Raw genomic sequence first — 22,824 nt, 5'->3', positions numbered from 1 at the left:
TAGAAACTCCAACTCCTTCATGATTGGCCTAGGTTTTACATTATTGAAAGCACCTTCAATGTCAAGAAATGCTACCATTGTATATTCCTTGACAGCGAGAGAACGTTCTATGCCGCCGACTAGGTCGTGAAGGGCTGTTTCAGTGGCGATCTCGACAGGCGATCTCCAGGTATCCTTGCCCTAAGATATATTTCTATCAACCTCTCAAGAGTCTTCAACATAAAGGATGACAGACGAATAGGACGAAAATCTTTCGCCTCACGTGGTAAGCCTTCGGAATGGAAATGACCTTCGTGTCACTCCATCCCACAAGTATATATGACATTCTAATACAAGCAGAGTATATCTGCCTAAGCCAGGGAACCAATCTATCAGACACAGCTTGTATTCAACCGGTGATTTATTATCAGGGCCCGGCGACTTAAAGGAGTCGACTTATCACCCAAAGGATTTCGGCAAGGGGTAAATGGCAGACATTCTCCAACTTAATGCTCCACATTTGCCAGACAAGAACCAGCAACAACTCGAGCGCCTGGACCGGTCATTAGGATACCGACATGCATTGCTAGCCATACGCCCGACCGCATTGAAGTCCCAATCTTTGAACAGCAAAAATAAAAGCTCCTATGAACGGAACAAGGATGATCGAGAGATCGCTTTACATGGGAACTATATCAGGTTATAGACTGATTTGGACCGTAATTGGCACAGATGTTGAAAGTCGTAACAGAACACTGCATACAAAATTTCAGCCAAATCGGACAAAAATTACGGCTTGTAAAGACTCAAGAAGTCAAATCGGTTTAAATGGGAGCTATATCAGGTTATAGACCGATTTAGACCGTACTTGGCGCAGTTGTTGGAAGTCATAACAAAACACTACAAGCAAAATATCCAAATCGGACAAAAATTGCGGCTTTTTAGGACTCATGAAGTCAAATCGGTAGATCGGTTTTTATGGGAGCTATATCAGGTTATAGAAAGATTTGCACCATACTTGGAACAGTTATTGGAAGTCATACCAGAACGAAATATGCAAAATTTCAACCATATTGGATAAGATTTGCGGCCTCTAGAAGCTCAAGAAGTCAAGACCCAAGATCGGTTTATATGGCGGCTATATCATGATATGAACTGATTTAGACCATACTCAACACAGTTATTGGAAGCCAAAATAAAATACTTCCCGCAAAATTTCGGCCAAATCGGATAAGAGTTGCGCCCTCTAGAAGCTCAAGACGTCAAGACCCAAGATCGGTTTATATGGCAGCTATATCAGGTTATGAACCGATTTAAAGCATACTTGGCACTGTTGTTGGAAGTCATAACGAAACACGTCATGCTAAATTTCAGTAAAATCGGATAGGAATTGCGCCCTCTAGAGGCTCAAGAAGTCTAATCGAGATATCGGTTTGTATGACGGCTATATCAGGTTGTGGACTGATTTAGACTATATTTGGCACGTTGTTGGGAGTCATACCAGAAAACTTGATGCAAAATTTCAGCCAAATCGGATAAATAGTGCGCTCTTTAGAAGATGAAGAAGTCACGACACAAGATCGGTTTATATGGCAGCTATAGCAAATGGATCGTAATTGGCACAGAGGTTGAAAGTCGTAAGAGAACCTTGCATACAAAATTTACGCCAAATCGGACAAAAATTGCGGCATGTAAGTGCTCAAGAAGTCAAATCGGGCGATTGGTTTATATGGGAGCTATATCAGGTTAAAAAACGATTTGGACCGTAATAGGCACAGATATTGAAAGTCGTAACGTAAAACCGCATACAAAATTTCAGCCAAATCGGACAAAAATTGCGGCTTCCGGGGCATCAAGATGTCAAACCGGGAAATCTGTTTATATGGGAGCTATATCAGGTTATAGACCGATCCGGACCGTACTTTGCACAGTTGTTGGAAGTCAAAACGGAACACCACGTGGAAAATTTCACCCAAATCGGACAAAAAATGCGGCTTCCAGGGGCTGAAAAGTTAAATCGGGATATCGGTTTATATGGGAGCTATACCAGGTTATAGAACGATTTAGACCGTACTTAACACAGTTATTGGAAGTCATAACAGAACAACATGTGCAAAATTTCATCCAAATCGGATAAAAATTGCGGCTTGTAAGGGCTCAAGAAGTAAAATCGGGAGATCGGTTTATATAGGAGCTATATCAGGTTATAGACCGATCCGGACCGTACTTTGCACAGTTGTTGGGAGTCATAACGGAACACCACGTGCATACAAAATTTACGCCAAATCGGATAAAAATTGCGGCTTGTAAGGGCTCAAGAAATCAAATCGGGAGATCGGTTTATACGGGAGCTATATCAGGTTAAAAACCGATTTGGACCGTAATTGGCACAGATGTTGAAAGTCGTAAGAGAACCCCGCATACAACATTTTCGCCAAATCGGACAAAAATTGCGGCTTGTAAGGGCTCAAGAAGTCAAATCGGGCGATCGGTTTATATGGGAGTTATATCAGGTTATAGACCTATCCAGACTGTACATAGCACAGTTATGGGAGGTCGTAACAGAACACCGTATACAAAATTTTAGCCAAATCGGACAAAAATTGCGGCTTCCAGGGGATGAAGAAGTAAAATTGGGAGATCGGTTTATATGGCAGCTATATCAGGTTATTGGCCGATCCGGACCGCACTTTGCACGCTTATTGGAAGTCATAGCAAAACACTACAAGCATCCAAATCGGACAAAATTTGAAGTCAATTCGGGAGATCGGTTTATATGGGAGCTAAATCACAACGGAACACCACGTGCAAAATTTTAGCCAAATCGGATAAAAGTTTCCAGGGGCTGCAGAAGTCAAATCGGGAGATCGGTTTATATGGGAGCTATATCTAAAACTGTACCGATATGGCCCATTTGCAATCCCCAACAACCTACATCGATATTAAATATCTGTGCCAAATTTCAAGCGGCTAGCCTTGCGCGTTCGACCCCCATCGTGATTTCGACAAACGGACGGACGGACATGGCTAGATCGACTTAGAACGTCGAGACGATCAAGAATATTTATACTTTATGGGGTCTTAGACGAATATTTCGAGGTGTTGCCAGCGGAATGACTAGATTAGTATACCAAACATTGCGAACATTTAAATCTATCGAGTTGTCAAATTCTATCATTCTCTATTAGCAAAATCCTGTGACTAATCGCTTCCCTCATGAGTCATACTCCAAAAACTGCAGTAAAATCTAGTCTGAAATGACCTTTAGAGTACTTGAATTTATTCTTAATTAAAAAATCAATTTATTTTTTGTTGGTTTAACTTGAGTTAGCTTTAAAGACTATTGGAGGCAAATTACTTTCCTATTGTTTGTCTGGTCCATTACAGCCAGACTGTATATTGGCATGCAATGATGAATGTGGGAAATATGACATGCTATAAAATTTCTTCCTTATATGAAAATCATCTCAAGCTGAATGAAAAAATAATATTTGTTATGACACAGCTGCCGTATTATGACGAATGAAATGGAACTTGTTTTAGGAATCACGCGATTTGTAGGTTGATTGCATTACGTTGTGCAAAACATTGCCAATAATGTTTGAGTTCACTCAAGATCATCATGAAATTGATAATCGTACAATCATTTAGATCGGCCGTTCCAAGTGTTGTCATACGTACAACATGTGATTATGGGAACTTTAGTTTGTGGAATATTCTACAATACCCTACATGAAGTGAAGAAGGGAAATTGGAATATATATATAAAGGGTGATCTTTTAGCTATTATCTTTTTGGCAACGCTGGTTTAAACAGCTCACGCAGGTTTCATGTTTTGTTTTACCGTCAAACATCTTCAGTTTGGTCTATAATTTAACCATGAATCGTCTTAGAAACGAACAACACTTGCAAATTATTGAATTTTTTTTATCAACTAACTGAACCGGGCCCGCTTCGCTGCGCCCTCTTTTACTTTATATGGAACAAAATTCTTCATTCTTAAAAGACTTTATTTCAGCCCAATATTCTCATGATGTCCGATTTAGGGGTGTTTTCGGGGGTGAGGTGGTGCCCCAGACACTTGGCCCTGAAAAAAATATGAGCATCGTGGTCTTCTCTCAAAGACCATTTATTTAAACCCTAAATTGCCATTGGATTAAGTAGAGTTTATAGGGTGAGGCGTTCCCCAAACACTTGACTCCGAAATTGGTAATGACATTTTTTTTTCTAATCTCAAATATCTTTCATTTGAGCTACATATTGGCATGGTCGGTAAATTTTTACCCTTTGGGGGGTGTTTTGGGGAAGGGGCAGTGCCCCAAATACATGGTCCCACATTTTCCCAAATACCTTTATTTGAGCCCCATATTGCGATGGTCAGTAAATAATTGTTGTTGTGGGGTATTTTGGGGAAGGGTCCCGAAAGTGGGTATCAATTTCGTGTTCTACAGCCCAATACCTTTCATTTGAGCCCCACATCGACATGGGTGTCCCCACAATTCTTAGCCCTAAAAATATATCAGCATTGTGCTCTATTCTCATATATCGATACATCATTTATTTGAACCCCATATTGCCATTGGCCTCGAAATTAAATTCCTATTTGTAAAATATCGAGTAATCGGTTAATTGACAACCTTTCTCGCTCTGGTTCGATTAATCGTTGAACCTATTTAAATACAAATTTATTCTTGTCGACAAACCCTCTTTCATTTGAATTTTCTTTTTCTCCCTTATGTTGTGTAAAACGTTTAGGCCAACACTTGGGGACATTAGACTTAAAATATGTATGTGACCTTTCTTAGTAGACTTAACCGCATTGGCCTTGAAAAGTGGATAGTAAAAACTTTTAATTTAGTAACAAGGCAAACTTCATGACAATTGTTTGTTGGTCATTATTAGGGGGTCATGGCATTTGGGTTAAAGGTTATTTTTAAGGTAAACAAATGTTCAAGCGGTTTCCAAGTTTTCTTTTTGAGCCATGTAAATGATATGTAAACCCAAAGTGTATTTTATTTAGTCTACACCACTAGGGTAATAAGTATTAGAGTATAGTAGAAGTAAGAAATATTAGACAGAGCCAGACATAGGTAGTCTGTTAATTTATTTGTGTACTTAAAGTACAAATAGTATAGGGAGTCAAGATGATGTGACTAAGTTTAAGTTTTTTCAGCATGATCACCAACGCTGTTTTGCAATGCTTAAAAATGTGAAAAAAGTTAAAATAAAATACAAACAAGTAAAAAGGCGTTAAGTTCGGCCGGGCCGAACTTTGGATACCCACCACCTCGGGTATATATGTAATAATAATTCGATTGAAAATGCATAAATTATGCCCCCATAGCAGCTATATCACAATATGGTCCGATTTGGACTACATTTGGCACTGACATTGAGTTGTCTAATAAGCACACAAGTCATTGTTCAATTTTGTAGAACAAAATATTGATCTTTATGGTAGCTATATCCAAATATAGAACGATCTGAACCATATAAGACACGGATGTCGAAAAGCCTATCATAAGTCACTGTCCCAAATTTCGGCAAAATCGGACAATAAATGCGCCTTTTATGGGGTCAAGACTTTAAATCGAGAGATCGGTCTATATGACAGCTATATTCAAATCTGAGCCGATCTGAGCCAAATTGAAGAAGAATGTCGAAGGGCCTAAAACAACTCATTGTCCCAAATTTTGGCGAAATCGGGCCCAAAAACTTAAATCGTGAGATCGGTCTATATGGCAGCTATATCCGATGTAGGACAAATTGCAAGAATATGTCAAGTGGCCTAACGCAACCCACTGTCCCAAATTACGCCGACATCGGACAATAAATGCGCCTTTATGGGCCCAATAACTTAAATCGTGAGATCGGTCTATTTGGCAGCTATATCCAAATCTGAGCCGATCTGAGCTAAATTGAAGACGAATGTCGAAGAGTCTATCAAAACTTACTTTCCCAAAATTTGTCAAAATCAGACAATAAATACGCCTTTTATGGGCCCAAGACCTTAAGTCGAGAGATCGGTCTATAGGGCAGCTATACCCAAATCTGAACAGATCAGGGCCAAATTGAAGGAGGATGACGACTGGCCTAACACAACTCACTGTCCCAAATTTCAGCAAAATCGGATAATAAATGTGGCTTTTATGGGCCTAAGACCCCAAATCGGTGGATCGGTCTATATGGGGGCTATATCAAGATATAGTCCAGATATAGTCCAATATAGCCCATCTTCAAACTTAATCTGCTTATAGACAAAATCTTATACACCCTCCACTATGGCTCGCATTTGTCGAGTTCTTTTCCCGGTGTCTCTTTTTAGGCAAACAAAGGATAAAAGAAAAGCTTTGTTATGCTATTGGGGCTAAATATATATTTGCCACAGTTGTTGGAAGTCATAACGAAACTTGTCATGCAATATTTCAGCCAAATCGGATAAGAATTGTGCCCTCTAGTGGCTCAAGAAGTCAAGACCCCAGATCAGTTTATAGGGCAGGTCTATCATGTTATGGACCGATTTGAACCATACGTAGCACAGTTGTTGGAAGACGTAATAAAACAAGTTATGCAAAATTTCAGCCAAATCGGATAAGAATTGCGCCCTTTAGTGGCTCAAGAAGACAAGATCAGTTTATATGGCAGCTATATCAGGTTATAGACTGATTTGGACCGTACTTCGCACAGTTGTTAGAAGTCATAAAGGAACACCACATGCCAAATTTCAGCCAAATCGTACAAAAATTCCGGCTTGTTAGGGCTCAAGAAGTCAAATTGGGAGATAGGTTTATATGGGAGCTATATCTAAATCTGAACTGATATGGCCCATTTGCAATCCCCTACGAGGTACATCCATATTAAGTATCTGTGCAAAATTAAATTAAGTATCAAGCGCCTAGCTTTACGCGTTCGGCCGCTATCATGATTTCGACAGACGGACGGACATCGCTAAATCGACTCAGAACGTCGAGACGATCAAGAATATATAGGTGTTACAAACGGAATGACTAGATTAGTATACCTCTATCCTTTGGTGGTGGGTATAAAAAATTAAAAAAATTTGGCAGAGCCCGGCCGGGACTCGAACCTGAACACACGGGCCGTTGCCGTTGTCTGGCGTTCGAAGCCATCAATACAACTTCCAACAGATGCACAGAATCATGTGGACCATGAAAGCGGTGTAATTGTCGCAGAAAAAACGTCTGTCGTTACACGCAAACACATGCTTTGGAAAAAAGTGTAGCCAGGGTTGTCGAGTGTGGTTAATGTGGGAATCATAAAGGCGTTTTCGCACTAAATACGATTCAAATACAACATACCAACGCACGGCTCTTGAAGCCCTCACACCTAATATGTTTGAAAAGTCTTCTAACAAAAGACAAAGGCGTCCCATAGAGGTTGGTGTGTATTGCTATCTCTGGCTTTCATTTTCCATTAGCAAAGAAAATCCCTGGTCATTGAGCTCGTCTCGAAAGAGAAACAAACAAAAATTGTAAAATTTAATGATCTTCGCCCTAACAGGCAAAAAAAAATAAAAAAAGGAAAAAAGTTCGGCCGTGCCAAACTTTGGATACCTACCACCTCGGGTATATATGTAAACCCCCTTTCGTCACAATCCAGTGAAAATTGGATAACTTGGATAATGCACCCAAATTCGGCGAAATGGGATAAAAAAAAAATAATGCTTTTAAGGGTTTCAGACCCTTTATCGGCAGATCGATCTATATAGCAGCTATATCTAAATATAGTCCGATTTAATCCATATTAAGGTCAGATGTCGAGAGGCGTTAAACTACTAATTTTTTAAAATTTCAGCGAAATCGGATAATAAATAAAGCTTTTATGGAATTCAGACCCTTTGTTGGCAGATCCGTCTATATGACAGCTATATCTAAATAGAGTCCGATCTGCACCAGATGTCGGGAGGCCTAAAATTACTCACTGTCTTAAATTTCAGCGAAATCGGATAAAAAATAAAGCATTTATGGGCATTAGAACCTTTATCGGCAGATCGGTCTATATGGCAGCTATATCTAAATATAATCCGATCTGGACCATATTTGGGTCAGATGTCGGGAGACCTAAAATTACGCACTGTCTTAAATTCCAGCGAAATCGGATAAAAAAATTATGCATTTATGGGCATAAGAACCTTTATCGGGAGATCGGTCTATATGGCAGCTATATCTATGTATAGTTCGATCTGGCCCATATTTGGATAAGATGTCGGGAGGCCTAAAATTACGAACTGTCTTAAATTTCAGCGAAATCGGATAATAAATAAAGCTTTTATGGGCATCAGACCCTTTATCGGCAGATCGGTCTATATGGCAGCTATATCTAAATATAGTCCGATCTGGACTATATTTGGGCCAGATGTCGGGAGGCCTAAAATTACGCACTGTCTTAAATTTCAGCGAAATCGGATTTATGGGCATTAGACCCTTTATCGTCAGATTGGTCTATATGGCAGCTATATTCAAATATGGTCCGATTTGGCACGTTCAAGAACTTAACCATCGTGCATCAAAAAGACGTATATGTACCAAATTTCAACTCAATATCTCAGTTTTTGAAGGCTGTAGAGTGATTGCAACAGACGGATAGACGGACAGACGGACAGACACACGGACATTATTAAATCGTCTTAGAATTTTACGACGGTCCGAAATATATATATATATTGTAGGGTCAGAAATTGATATTTCGATGTGTTGCAAGCGGAATGACTAAATGAATATATCCCCTATCCTACGGTGGTGGGTATAAAAATATTATGTCAATATAAATTGTCTGAATAACGAATATATGAAATGTCATAAAAATCTGACAAGGTAATCGAGGGTCAGGCGTTAATGGGTTAAACCTATCCACTGATTTGAAGTTTTTGGCTCTTAGAAGTTCGAGTATAGGATTTGACTGAAAACTCGTATGTAAAGTGCATTTATTCGTGCCAACACTAACTACGGCCCATATAATGCTCATATAAGCTGTTCTCCCTATACAGGTATTTGCCCTTTAAGCCAAATTTTTTGCCTGAATTGAGTAGAATTTTGTATGTAATGCAACTCATAACCTTCAACATCTAGGTCAATTATAGACCCAATATGAACAGCCGCAATATATATCGATACTTCGATTTGTTCTTGAACCCCTATAAACTTCATTAATTTCTACAAAATAATGCATACATATATAAACTAAGCTAATTTGCTTAAATTTTTTTAGAAGAATTCATGGTGGTAAATAATCCAGTTTGGACCCGGCCGAACTTACCGCCTTTTTACTTTTTTCCAATTTTTATACGCACCACCAAAGTATGGTGGTATACTCATTTTGTCATTCCGTTTGCAATACATCGAAATACCCATTTCCGACCCTATAAAGTATATATATTCTTGATCAGCGTACAAAATCTAAGACGATCTAGCCATGTCCGTCTGTCTGTCTATTGAAATCACGCTACAGTCTTTAAAAATGGAGATATTGAGCTGAAACTTTGCATAGCTTCTTTTTTTGTCCATATGCAGTTTAAGTTCGAAGATGGACTATATCTTGATATAGCTCGCATTTAGACCGATCCGCCGATTTAGGGTCTAAGGCCAATAAAAGCCACATTTATTATTCGATTTCGCTGAAATTTGGGACAGTGAGTTCTGTTAGGCTCTTCGACATTTTTCTGCAATTTGGTCATGATCGGTCCAGATTTGGACATAGCTGTCATATAGACCGATCCGCCGATTTAAGGTTTTAGGCCAATAAAAGCAACATTTATTATCCGATTTTGCTGAAATTTGGGACAGTAAGTTGTGTGAGGCCAGTCGTCATCCTTTTCCATATATGGATATAGCTGCCATATAGACCGATCTCTCGTTTTAAAGTTTTGGCACCATAAAAGGCGCATTTATTGTCCGATGTCGCCGAAATTTGGGACAGTGAGTTATGTTAGGTCCTTCGACATCCTTCTCCAATTTGGCTCCGATCGGTCCAGATTTGGATATAGCTGCCATATAGACCGATTTCTCGATTTAAGGCTTTGGGCCCATAAAAGGACTATTTATTGTCCGATGTCGCCGAAATTTCGGACAGTGAGTTGTGTTGGGCCCTTCGACATTCTTCTCTAATTTGGCTCAGATCGGTCCAGATTTGGATATAGCTGCCACATAGACCGATCTCTCGATTTAAGGTTTTGGGGCCATAAAAGGCGCATTTATTGTCCGATTTCGCCGAAATTTGGGACAGTGACTTATGTTAGGCTTTTCGACACCCGTGTCGTATATGGTTCACATCGGTTTATTTTTAGATATAGCTACTAAAAAGATCAATATTTTGTTATTCACAATTGAACAATGACTTGTACTATTTAGTATTTGGTTCAAATCGGAACATATTTCGATATAGCTGCTTTGGGTCATAAGGTATGCATTTTTCACCGGATTTTGACGAAAGGTGGTTTACATATATACCCGAAGTGGTGGGATTCCAAAGTTCGTCCCGGCCGAACTTAACGCCTTTTTAGTATTTGTTCTCTTTTGGTTTACTTTTTCATTCATTATCATTGAATTTTTCAATTTTAATGATAATTTTCAACTTTTAAATAAATTTATGAAATAATAAATTCTTTAAATAGAAATGATTTATAGCACCATAACTTTATTTTGTTTTTTCACCGATTGCCAACGATTAACAATTTAAAGTTCTTAAGCCTTCTTCAAACATTTCAAATTATCGTTAATAGTAACACCACAGGTGGCAGGGCGCTCACACTTATCACAACTTGTATTAAAATTTAATAAATATTTAATTTATTGCAGCCAGAACACTTAACGTTGTCTAGAACTCAGTGCAAAAAAATAAGTTTTTTGTAAGAAAGTCGGAATTGTTTTTATTTACTTTCATATACTTTGCCAAGATTCTTGTTAAACAGCCGGTATTGTAAATTTTCGTTTTTAACTTTGTTTTGTTCTGTTTACACTTTCTATTTTATTATGTTTCACATTTATTTTGTTTTATTGTTTTTTTTTTCTAATTTTTCTATTTCGAATTCATTAAATCACTTGTCTTTTTTTTTTGATAAACTTACACCACTTATCGCCACACAATTTTTGACTATTTTGTGCAATAATATGCTGCTTTGAGGTTGTCAATCTAAACACAACTGAACAAAATCCACCTGTTGTTGATTATTTCGCTATTTGACTCGTTAGCAAGGTAAGCCTAATCGTAATCTCTTCGCTGTGTGTATGGCTGTGTGTGTATGTGTGTGTGTGTGTGTGCATGCGTGAGTCTTTATCACTGATACTGTTTGGCGTTTGTATTGAGCAGCAATGCATTAAGTTATTGGCTGGTGTGAATTTACATTTAATACCCCCCATATGTATGATCAAGTACCTTCAAAGGTTCCTAAGAAAGTACGAAAAAGGTTTAGGGATGTCGTTTCAAACACATATTATAAAATTCTTGATTGTGATCAGCATGTTTTTTGAATTGCTATAAAGTTTTGCATTATCCACATAGTATTTTCAAAGACTGTTCGATGAGAGATTAAAACTGCCGCTTGAATAGGCAAATTTACAGTTACTATACCCACCACCATAGGATAGGGAGTCAATTCATTTAATCATTCCCTTTGCATCACAACGAAATATCAATTTCCGAACCTACAACGTATATACGTTTCGAATCGTCGTAAAATTCTAAGACAATTTAATGATGACCGTGTGTTTGTCCCTCTGTTGTAATCACTCTCCAGCCTTCAAAAATTGAGATAATCAGCTGCACAGATCAATATTTCTTTAAGGTGCCGCTTAAGTTCTTGAACGGGCCAAATCGAAAGAGAATTGAATATAGCCGCTATATAGACGGATGTTTGGATTTTGGATCTTGAGCTCATAAAATGCGCATTTATTACCCCATTTTGCTGAAATTTGAAACAATGAGTTGTACTAGGGTCTCCGATATCTGAACCAAATATGATCCATATTGGGCCATATTTACATATAGCAGCCATATAGAGTTAAGCCCATAAAAACCGCATTTATTGTCCGATTTTGCCGAAATGCGGTATAGTGAGTTGCAGTAGAACAGCCGATATTCGAATGGGGCATAGTTCAGATCGGACTATATTTAGATATAGCTGCCATATAAACCGATCAGTGGATTAAGGGACTTAAGCCCATAAAAGCCGCATTTATCACTCCATTTCTCTGAAATTTGGAACAGTGAGTTGGACAAGACCACTCGATATCCAAACCCAGTATGGTCCACATCACAAATATAAACCGATCAGCGGATTCATGGACTTAAGCCCATAAAAGCCGCATTTACCACTCGATATCCAAACCCAGTATGGTCCGTATCACATCAAATTTGGATACAGCTGGCATATGGACCGTTTTGCCGACTTATGGTTGCGATCGGACCATATTTAGATATAGCTCAATATAGACCGATCTACCAACATATGGTCTAAGCTTTAAAAAGACGCATTTATTATCCGATTTCGCTGGAATTTGAAACATTGGGTTGTATTAAGACTCCAGACATCCGACCTAAATATGGTCAATGCAAATGCAAATTTAGCCCATGAACATTCCACTAAGGAACAGGCGCAAACTTTTCACATATCAATGAGTGCAGTTCGATTCAAGTTTAAGCTCAATGATAAGGGGCTGGCTTTTTATAGCCGAGTCCGAACGGTGTGCCGCAGTGCTACACCTGTTTGGAGAGAAGTTTTACATGGCATAGAACCTCACAAAGGTTGCCAGCAATAGGAGGAGAAAACCACCGCTGAAAATTTTTTTCTGATGATCTCGTCAGGATTCGAAGCCAGGCGTTTAGTGTCGTAGGCGAACCTCTGCGCTACGGTGGCCTATATTTTGATGCAGCTGTTATATAGGCCAATCTGCCGATTTATGGTCTTGACGCCATTAAAGCCGCATTTCGCTGAAATTTGAAACAATTAGCTTTTTCAAGCCTCCCGTTTCAACAACAAATTTGTACTTTGAGTCGTTGAAATTCAAAATAAATTGTTGCATGAAAATGAACAAATTTCGTCGTCGCTTTTTCGACAAAAATTGTTGTTTTTCAAAATCATTTTTATCTATATATGTATGTGTATTCTTTAAGACTGCAGAATTAAACCATGAATTTTGATGGGCTAAATACTGATACATGGCGTCTGACAGCTTTAAATTTTAGAAAGAAGGGCGTTAGTTCTTATATTGACGGTAACTGGAACAAGTGTTAAGGGGTCTCATCCAAATTTCGTCAATTCTGGGTAAGAAATGCGGCTTTTGTGCGTCCAAATTTCACCTGTTTAATGCCTTCAATCGGAAAGTAGGGCCATATGGCCGCTGCATACAAATATGTTCAGATCTGGTACGTACGCAGATATTGAGGGATGCATGCAACTCGCCTTTAGGTCGAGTTTGGTAGGATTTTTCCTAAATTTTGGTAGGAAATAATTTTCTTGAGTGACAACACTGATCAGGCTACGTACCTTTTCGGACCATACTTTACATGGATGTTAGATGTCATATCAAAAGGGCCCGTAACAATTCAGCCACATCGGTTAAGAAATACAATCTCTAGCAAGCAATATCGTTACTGGCTGATATATTTACATCTCTAGGAGTCCAAGAAGGCAAATCGGATAAGAATCAATAAGAAGTATCAGTACAAAAGGCTAGACCGGCTTAAAATTTCATATCATTAATAATATATAGGAACTCAGACCAATATTTCTAGTTCTTAGGTTGGGTTGAAAAGAGGGTGCGAATATTAATCCGCCCCATGCCACTATGGACATACACCTAAGCCCGTAATCGGCTTGTTGTGCGCTCTAAATACTAAAAAGTAACCTCAAAAAAGAACATTTTAAGTTAGGAATTCCGTACTATTTACAAAATCCTAAATTGTTTTGTGTTCTAGGTGTTATAAACGGAAGGACTACATTACTTCTATCCTAAGGTAAAAATATTGGCACAAAAGAAAACACTTGTCTATTTTTTTCTTATGCTCAAACTTCTTACCTCATATTAGGTTTACCCATTTGGCTCTTTTTAATTCTACTTCGGCATCCCTATTTGCGTATGAATATACATATGTGATGCAAATAGTTTCGTACAAACATACATTTGTAGAAATTCGTAGATAACGCTTGAGGATTAAAATCGTTGAACTTTGCAATAAAATAATTTTCGAAAAAGCAATGTTTGACACTTGAAACAAATGATATATGCATGTACATACGTGCTATGTCCGATATAATAGTGGGGGTAATGGGGCAAATAACAACATCTATATTTATAAAAGAGATGCGTGACTGACTGACTAACAGGCTGATCAATGCCCAGCCCAAACGGCTAAAGCTAGAATCATGAAATTTTGCATGAATGTTGGTCTGGGGTCGTAGTCGGATGACCATCACCATCGGATAAGGGTGGATTTGATGATATTCGTACGTTTAGGTACTAAAAAGTTGTCCAGCGCCAACGGAAAGGGGTACAATTATGTTCTTGGGCTCAAATTAATTATTTTGAAAAATTGTACCCGAAGTTGGAGAAATACTACGTTTAGTACCGCCATTGGTTCTATCTGGTACTTTCTTTGTAAATCGAACTAGAGCTCTGAATTTTGGCACTTAGGTACACTATGGCACAGTTAGTTTTGTGACTATAAGAGTTTCTGGAAATTTGTACTTAAAGGTACTAAAAAAAGTACCAAAAAGGTACGAAATGGGTGAATATTGTACAGGGCGGATGAATAGAGGTAGAATTTTGAAATTTGACTTAAAGACATCTGGTGCAAATTTATGAGAGTGAAAAGCAAAAATGAACAAATAGTACTGGTAACGGAAGAAAACGTACGTCTAGTACCGCAATTGGGACCATTTGGTACTTTCTTTACAGATGGAGCTATACGTCTGAAATTTGGCATGTAGATACAACTAGGAAAAATATGATAGGTGACTAAATGATCTATTTAAAATTCGTATATTTGGTACAAAAATTGGTACCATTTGGTACTTTCTTTACAGATGGAGGTAGAGGTATGAAATTTGGAATGCAGGTACAACAAGGAAAAATATGATGGGTGAATATGATCTTTTTACAATTCGTACATGTTGATACCAATATTGGTACCATTTGGTACTTTCTATGCAGATGAAGCTAGAAGTCTGAAATTTGGCATGTAGGTGAAACTTAAAAACATATGATGGGCTACTAAATGATTTTTTCACAATTCGAACATTTTGGTACTATTTGGTACTTTTTTTATAGATGGAGCTAGAGGTCCTAAATTTGGCATGTAGGTACAACTAAGAAATAAATGATGGGTGACTAAATGTTCTACTAAAAATTTTTACATTTTGATACCATTTGGTACTTTCTGTTCAGATGGATGTGCCATGTCCGATATAATAGTGAGGATAAATAAAAACATTTACATATATAAAAGAGTTGCGTGACTGACTGATTGCTGACTGACTGATTATTGCCCAGCCTAAACGACTAAAGCTAGACACATGAAATTTTGCATGAATGTTGGTCTTGAGTCATAGACATAGGCTGAATTTGGTGATATTTGTACGTTTAGGTACTAAAAAGTACGAAGTGGTACATATTTGGCCAGCGCCAACGGAAAGGGTTAGAATTATGTTCTTGGGCTCAAATAAAAAATCGGACAATAAATGCGCTTTTCTATATGGCACCTATATCCAAATCTGAGGCCATCTTGGCCAAATTGAAAAAGAATATCGATGGGCATAACACAACTCACTGTCCCAAATTTCGGCGAAATCGGACAATAAATGCGCCTTTTATGGGCCCAAGACCTTAAATCGGCGGATCGGTCTATATGGCAGCTATATCCAAATCTGGACGATCGGGGCCAGACTGAAGAAAGATGTCGAGTAGCCCCAAAATTTCAGCAAAATCGGATAATAAATGTGGCCTTTATGGGCCCAAGACCTTAAATCGGCGGATCGGTCTATATGAGGGATATATCAAGGTATAGTCGGATATAGCCCATCTTTGTACTTAACCTGCCTATGGTTGAGGACATTACTTTGAAAAAACTAAGAAGATTAAAAACGGATCCCTTTATGTTGACAACCCTCGCAAACTTTATAAGGACCATGAATTCCGTATCTGCACCTGGAATGTCCGCACTCTTTATAGAGAGAGCGCAGTTCGACTTGCGGATGTATTGGGAGAAATACAGGGCAGACATTACCGCCATACAGGAAATGTGATGGCTTGAGAGGGGCATCACAACAACACCGAGAGGTGACGTTCTATATTACTGCTGCCATTAAACGAGGCATGAATTTGGCTGTGGGTTTGTGGATAGTGGGAGACTGAAACACCTTGTCTAAACAATCTCGGCCAAAATTTCAACAAATAAAAATTAAAACTCGAATATCCGCGAAACCAGTGGAGATATTGTATACCTCAATCGGATTTTTTTGTAGGGAATTTCGAGCACTATCCAGCAAAAAGGATTTTTGGAAATCGGAAAACAAATAAAGATTTGGCAGCCCGAAAATTTTTTCGAAATGCCGAGATGACCAAACTTAGGGGGCCTACCAAGAGGCGCCCGGGCCACCTGGGGCCTTGAAACTCACGATTTCGCTAACACCTCAGCTCTAACCATCCCAAATTTCAAGGAGATGTCTCTAGAACGGGTAGAGACATCTACACACGGCATATTTTTTGTTGCCATTGCAAGAATGATGCATTTCCCTGCAACTGGTGCGTTAATATTTAGAGTGAATGAAGTGATGCTGCTGCACATATTATTCAACATGTCATCTGTTGACGCTGCACAGTACTCAAAAAAAAAAGTACACCTACCAAAATTTCAAAAAGAAAAGAATTTTTTAGTTTTCTAAAAAAACTATTTGTAGTGGAGATCCAAAGCATCCTTTGAACTTCTGGCTTAGTTCATAAGATTATACTGTCGCCAGGGTAGATATCCAAAGTTCGGCCCCTATGAACATAGCACACTTTTAGCTGTTCTCTTTCAAATCACGTAAAATTTAATGAATCAATGAATGAATTTTTATACCCTGAACCACTACTGTGGTGCAGGGTATTATAACTTAGTGCATTTGTATGTAACACCCAGAAGAAAAGAGATAGACCCATTGATAAGCACACCGATTAACTCGGAATCACTTTCTGATTCGATTTACCTATGTGCGTCTGCCTGTCCGACTATCTATCCGTCCGTCTGTCCATGTTCATTTGTGTACAAACTACAGGTCGCAGCAGTTTTCATCCGATTGTCTTCAAATTTGGTACAGGCATGTTTTTCGGCCTAGAGACGAAGCCTATTGAAGTTGGAAAAAATCGGTTCAGATTTAGATATAGCTCCCATATATATCTTCGTCCGATTTGCAGCAATATTACAATAAAATGGTTATTTGTTTATTGATTCTCTCGAAATGTAGCAGGAAGGATTTTCTTAAGACTCTCGACATTACTGGTGAGTTTCATAGAAATCGGTTCAGATTTGGATATAGATCCCATATATATATTCGTACGATTTTGAGAAATATTGCAATAAAATGGCCATATGTTAACCGATTCTCTCGAAATTAGGCAGGAAATATTTTCTCTTGACTCTCAAAATTTCTGCTGAATTTCATGGAAATCGGTTCAGATATAGATATAGCTCTCTTATATATATATATATATCACCCGATTTTCACTTCTAGAGCCACTGCAAGCGCATTTATAGACCCATCTTCTCAAAATTTTGCACAATGCTTTCCTCGACAACAACCACAATATCTGAGAAGTTTGCTCCAAATCGGTTCAGATTTAGATATAGCTCCCATATATATGTTCGTCCGATTTTGAGAAATAGTGCAATAAAGTGCTCATTTGTTAATCGATTCTCTCGTAATTTGGCAGGAGGGATTTTCTTATGACTTTCGACATTAAAGGTGAATTTCATAGAAATCGGTTCAGATTTAGATATAGCTCTCATACATATATATCGCCCGATTTTCTCTTCTAGAGCCACTGCAAGCGCATTTATTGACTAATCTTGCCAAAACTTTGTACAACGCCTTCTTCGACAACTACCACAATATCTGAGAAGTTTGCTCCAAATCGGTTGAGATTTGGATATAGCTCCCATATATATGTTGGTCCGATTTGCAGTAATATTGCAATAAAATGGCCATTTGTTAACCGAATTTCTCGAAATTTGGCAGGAGGGATTTTCTTATGACTCTTGACATTAGAGGTGAATTTCATAGAAATCGGTTCAGATTTAGATATAGCTGCCATATATGAATATCGCCGATTTTCACTTCTAGAGCCACTGCAAGCGCATTTATTGACCCATCTTCTCAAAATTTTGCACAATGCTTTCCTCGACAACAACCACAATATCTGAGAAGTTTGCTCCAAATCGGTTCAGATTTAGATATAGCTCCCATATATATGTTCGTCCGATTTCGAGAAATATTGCAATAAAATGGCCATTTATTAATCGATCTCTCGAAATTTGGCAGGAAGGATTTTCTTATGACTCTCGACATTAAAGGTGAATTTCATGGAAATCGGTTCAGATATATATATATATATAGCTCTCTTATATAAAGGGTGATTTTTTTGAGGTTAGGATTTTCATGCATTAGTATTTGACAGATCACGTGGGATTTCAGACATGGTGTCAAAGAGAAAGATGCTCAGTATGCTTTGACATTTCATCATGAATAGACTTACTAACGAGCAACGCTTGCAAATCATTGAATTTTATTACCAAAATCAGTGTTCGGTTCGAAATGTGTTCATTCACCGTAACGTTGCGTCCAACAGCATCTTTGAAAAAATACGGTCCAATGATTCCACCAGCGTACAAACCACACCAAACAGTGCATTTTTCGGGATGCATGGGCAGTTCTTGAACGGCTTCTGGTTGCTCTTCACTCCAAATGCGGCAATTTTGGTTATTTACGTAGCCATTCAACCAGAAATGAGCCTCATCGCTGAACAAAATTTTTCAAAATTTGAACACATTTCGAACCGAACACTGATTTTGGTAATAAAATTCAATGATTTGCAAGCGTTGCTCGTTAGTAAGTCTATTCATGATGAAATGTCAAAGCATACTGGGCATCTTTCTCTTTGACACCATGTCTGAAATCCCACGTGATCTGTCAAATACTAATGCATGAAAATCCTAACCTCAAAAAAATCACCCTTTATATATATATCGCCGGATTTTCACTTCTAGAGCCACTGCAAGCGCATTTATTGACCAATATTCCCAAAATTTTGCACAACGCTTTCCTCGATAGCTACCACAATATCTGAGAAGTTTGCTCCAAATCGGTTTAGATTTGGATATAGCTCCCATATATATGTTCGTCCGATTTTGAGAAATATTGCAATAAAAAGGCCATTTATTAATCGATTCTCTCGAAATTTGGCAGGAAGGATTTTCTTATGACTCTCGACATTACTGGTGATTTTCGTAGAAATCGGTTCAGATTTAGATATAGCTGCCATATATGTACATCGCTCGATTTTCACTCCAAGAGCCACTACATATCTCCATCATTTTACTTATAGGGTAGGTGTAGGGTATTATATAGTCGGCACCACCCGACTCTTGCCATTCCTTACTGTTTAATTTCTAATTTCAGCTACTTTACGTTTCGTTAAATTTTGGCAGATGCTGCAGTCAAAGTGTGCCCATGTTTAGCAAGGTATCACAACACAAGTATTAATTATTGCTAAAAATAAACTGAAAGAACTCTTTATGGCGGGATAAAGATAGACCACTTGCTTAGCAATTTAAAAACGAAGACGGACAATGCAATCAATCGTTTGTGCAAATGTATAACAAATTAAATGTGTTTAGAATATGAATGATTGTAAATGCACAATATAAATAAATGCTTTCATAAATGTCCGTACGTAGGTAGTTAGGTATGCATTACATTTTACTTTTTGTGTATTTTGTTGTTGTTGTTTTTTTTTCTCTTTTTTTTTTTGTTGAAATTCAATTAGCCTTTGTTGACATTTCGACGAAATCATTTAAGCACATAGCCCAGTCAGTCATACGATGCGCCAGAAACTGCTATCAGGCGACTTGGTTTACCGCTGATCTCATGTGACAAAGTTCAACACCTAATATAGAAGTAGGAAGGAATGTTATGTTCCATTATTGGGTTTTGTAAGCTGGAGGAATTTTTATACGCACTACTATAGGATGGAGATATATTAATCTAGTCATTCCGATTGTAACAACTCGAAATATCGACATGCGGTACTACAAAGTATGTATTCTTGATTCTTCCAAGTTGTTCAAGATATGTCCGTTAGATCCGTCCGTCTGTTGTAGTCACTAGGTTAGATTGAAAAGAGGGTGCAGATATTAATCCGCCCCATGCCACTATGGACATACACCTAAACCAGTAATCGACTTGTTGTGCGCTCTAAAAACTATAAATGCAAATTTTGCCCATGAACATTCCACTAAGGAACAAGGGCAAACTTCTCACATATCAATTAGTGCACTCCGATCCAAGTTTTAAGCAGTGTGACACCTCTTTGGTGAGAAGTTTTTACATGGCATAGTATTTCACAAATGTCGCCAGCACTAGGAGGGGATACCCACCGCAAAGAATTTTTTCTGATGTTCTTACCAGGATTCGAACCCAGGCGTTCAGCGTCGTAGGCGGACATGCTAACCTCTGCGCTACATTGGCCCACACCATCACCTCCCATATGGGAACGCTGAAAATTTTTTCTGATGGTCTCGCCAGGATTCGAACCCATGCGTTCAGCGTAGTAGGCGGACATGCTATACTCTGCGCTACGGTGGCCTCTTGAACCCATATACGCTTAAAATTTCATCCGATGAAATTTACCTACATTTTCACAAAATCCCGGCCAGTTAGGTCCAACCGTGTAAATAGATAGAGCCCTCATATAAGCCGATATCGGTATTTGATTTCTTAAGCCTATAGGCCTCAATCTTATATCGGAAAAAGTTATCAGATTCCCGAAAATGTTATCCTCCTTGTAATTGAATTGCAGTAGCCTGTAAGGCAAGGATTCAATAAGTCCAAAGATTATAATGGTCACTGCCATCTAGGGGACGAAACTGCCCGACATCTGCAGCTTGCACAATTGACATGGCAACCTCTCCGCCTCGGGACGGAGAGATGCCGCTATTGAATCAAGGAAATAATTCTCGTAAGGCCCTCAACCTGTCAAAGCCTTAAACCTATCAAAGTCTTTAGCAGGTTGAGTCGATTATATGACCAAGGTCCTCAACCTATCTCGGTATAAAGAGATTCGGCTCTTAAAGCAAGGAAAGGCTTCAGTAGCAGAGTACATAACCAAGGTTCTCACACTGTCTCGGGATAGATTCCGCTAAGGAAACAAGGAAAGAATTCGAGTAAGGTCCTCAAACTGTCAAGATTTTCATTCTGTCAAGAACTACAACCAGTCAAGGTACGTGGATTTGAATACATGACCAAGGTCTTCACTCTGTCGCGGGATGGAGAGTTGCCGCTATTGAAGCTAGGATAGAATTGGAGTAAGGTCCTCAACCTGTCAAAGTCTTCACTACGTGGAGTAGATTCCATTACCAAGTCTTTAAATCTGTCGCGGGACAGAGAGATGCCGCTATTGATACGTGGAGAAAATTTTAGTAAGATCTCCAAGCTGTCAAAGTCATAAACCTGTCAAGGCCTTCAGTAGATGGGGTCGATTACATGTTCAAGGTCCTCAACTAATTTCTGGACCAAGAGATTTCGGAAAGGTTCGACAGCCGAGTATATGACAAAGGCCCTGTCTCGGGATAGATAGATTCTGCTACTGAAGCAAGGAAAGAATTCGAGTAAAGTCCTCAACCTAAAAAGATCTTCATTCTATCAAAAACTTCAACCCGACAAGGTCTTCAGTACGTAGAGTCGATTACATGATCAAGGTCTTTACTCTGTCTAGAGATAGGTAGATTCCGCAGGGAAATAATTCGAGTAAGATCCTCAACCTGTCAAAGTCATAAACCTGACGAGGACTTCAGTAGGTGGAGTTGATTAACTCAGCAAGGTCCTGAATGTGTATCGGTACAGAGAGATGCCGCTATTGAAGCAAGGAAAGGATTCGAAGTTGTACCAAGAGCCGAGTTTTCAACCTTTCGAGTCCGCTCTCAAACTTTCTCGTTACAAATCTATATGTTCTGAAGCAAGGAAATGATTCGAGTAAGGTCCTCAACCTATCTATCAAAGTATTAAGGTCTTCAACCTGTCCAGGTCTTCAATCTGTCAAGGTCTTCAAGCTGTCAAGGTTTTTAGCTTCAGTGGCGAGACTGACAAATCCGCTACTGAAGCAAGGAAGGTTTTCGAAAATGTACCTGGACAAGAGAACATGAGCAAGGTCCTAAGCCTATCTCGGGAAAGAAAGGTCTAAACCCTATCAAGTGTTTGAACCTCTCGAGGTCGAGGAGTCGACAGAGAGATGCCGCTATTGAAGCAAGGAAAGAATTGGAGGACTTTCCGAGAGCCGAGTATATGACCAAGGTTATCAACCTACTTTGGATAGATAGATTCCGCGGCTAAAACAAGGAAAGCATTCGAGTAAGGTCGTAAACCACTCTAGACAATAGAGTTGGCCTGGGGGTCTACATTGAGAACCCAAGAACTGAGATCCGTTTTAGACTGCCTGACCATAATACGATCCTGCAGGCGGAGATCCGTGCGATCACGGAATGCGTTAGGTGGTGTGGTGCTAACGCGAGGACGTCGAGTGTGAACATCTTTACGGACACTAAAATTACCATTAGGGGAATTAAAACCAGGACGGTAAG

General features: G+C 38.8%; 1 protein-coding gene across 3 annotated transcripts in view; it reads right to left on the bottom strand.

Moving 5' to 3' along the window:
- The window catches only part of LOC106094212 (1-acyl-sn-glycerol-3-phosphate acyltransferase alpha), a 67,700-nt gene that overhangs the window by 17,066 nt on the left and 27,810 nt on the right, over positions 1-22,824 (bottom strand). Inside the window, exon 1 of one of the 3 annotated variants that reach the window (XM_013261410.2) lies at positions 11,063-11,165. The exons of 1 other annotated variant lie outside the window; for it this stretch is intronic. The gene's annotated coding sequence lies outside the window, so the exon portion shown is untranslated. Of the gene's footprint in view, positions 1-10,872; positions 11,014-11,062; positions 11,166-22,824 lie in introns of those variants that run through there. One more of the 3 variants, XM_013261411.2, reaches the window with a different exon arrangement.

The sequence above is a fragment of the Stomoxys calcitrans genome, chromosome 3 (genome assembly GCF_963082655.1).
Source record: "Stomoxys calcitrans chromosome 3, idStoCalc2.1, whole genome shotgun sequence".
NCBI classification, from domain to species: Eukaryota; Metazoa; Arthropoda; class Insecta; order Diptera; family Muscidae; genus Stomoxys; species Stomoxys calcitrans.
Note: the sequence above shows the minus strand (reverse complement) of the source record. Positions and strands in the feature narration are given on the sequence as shown.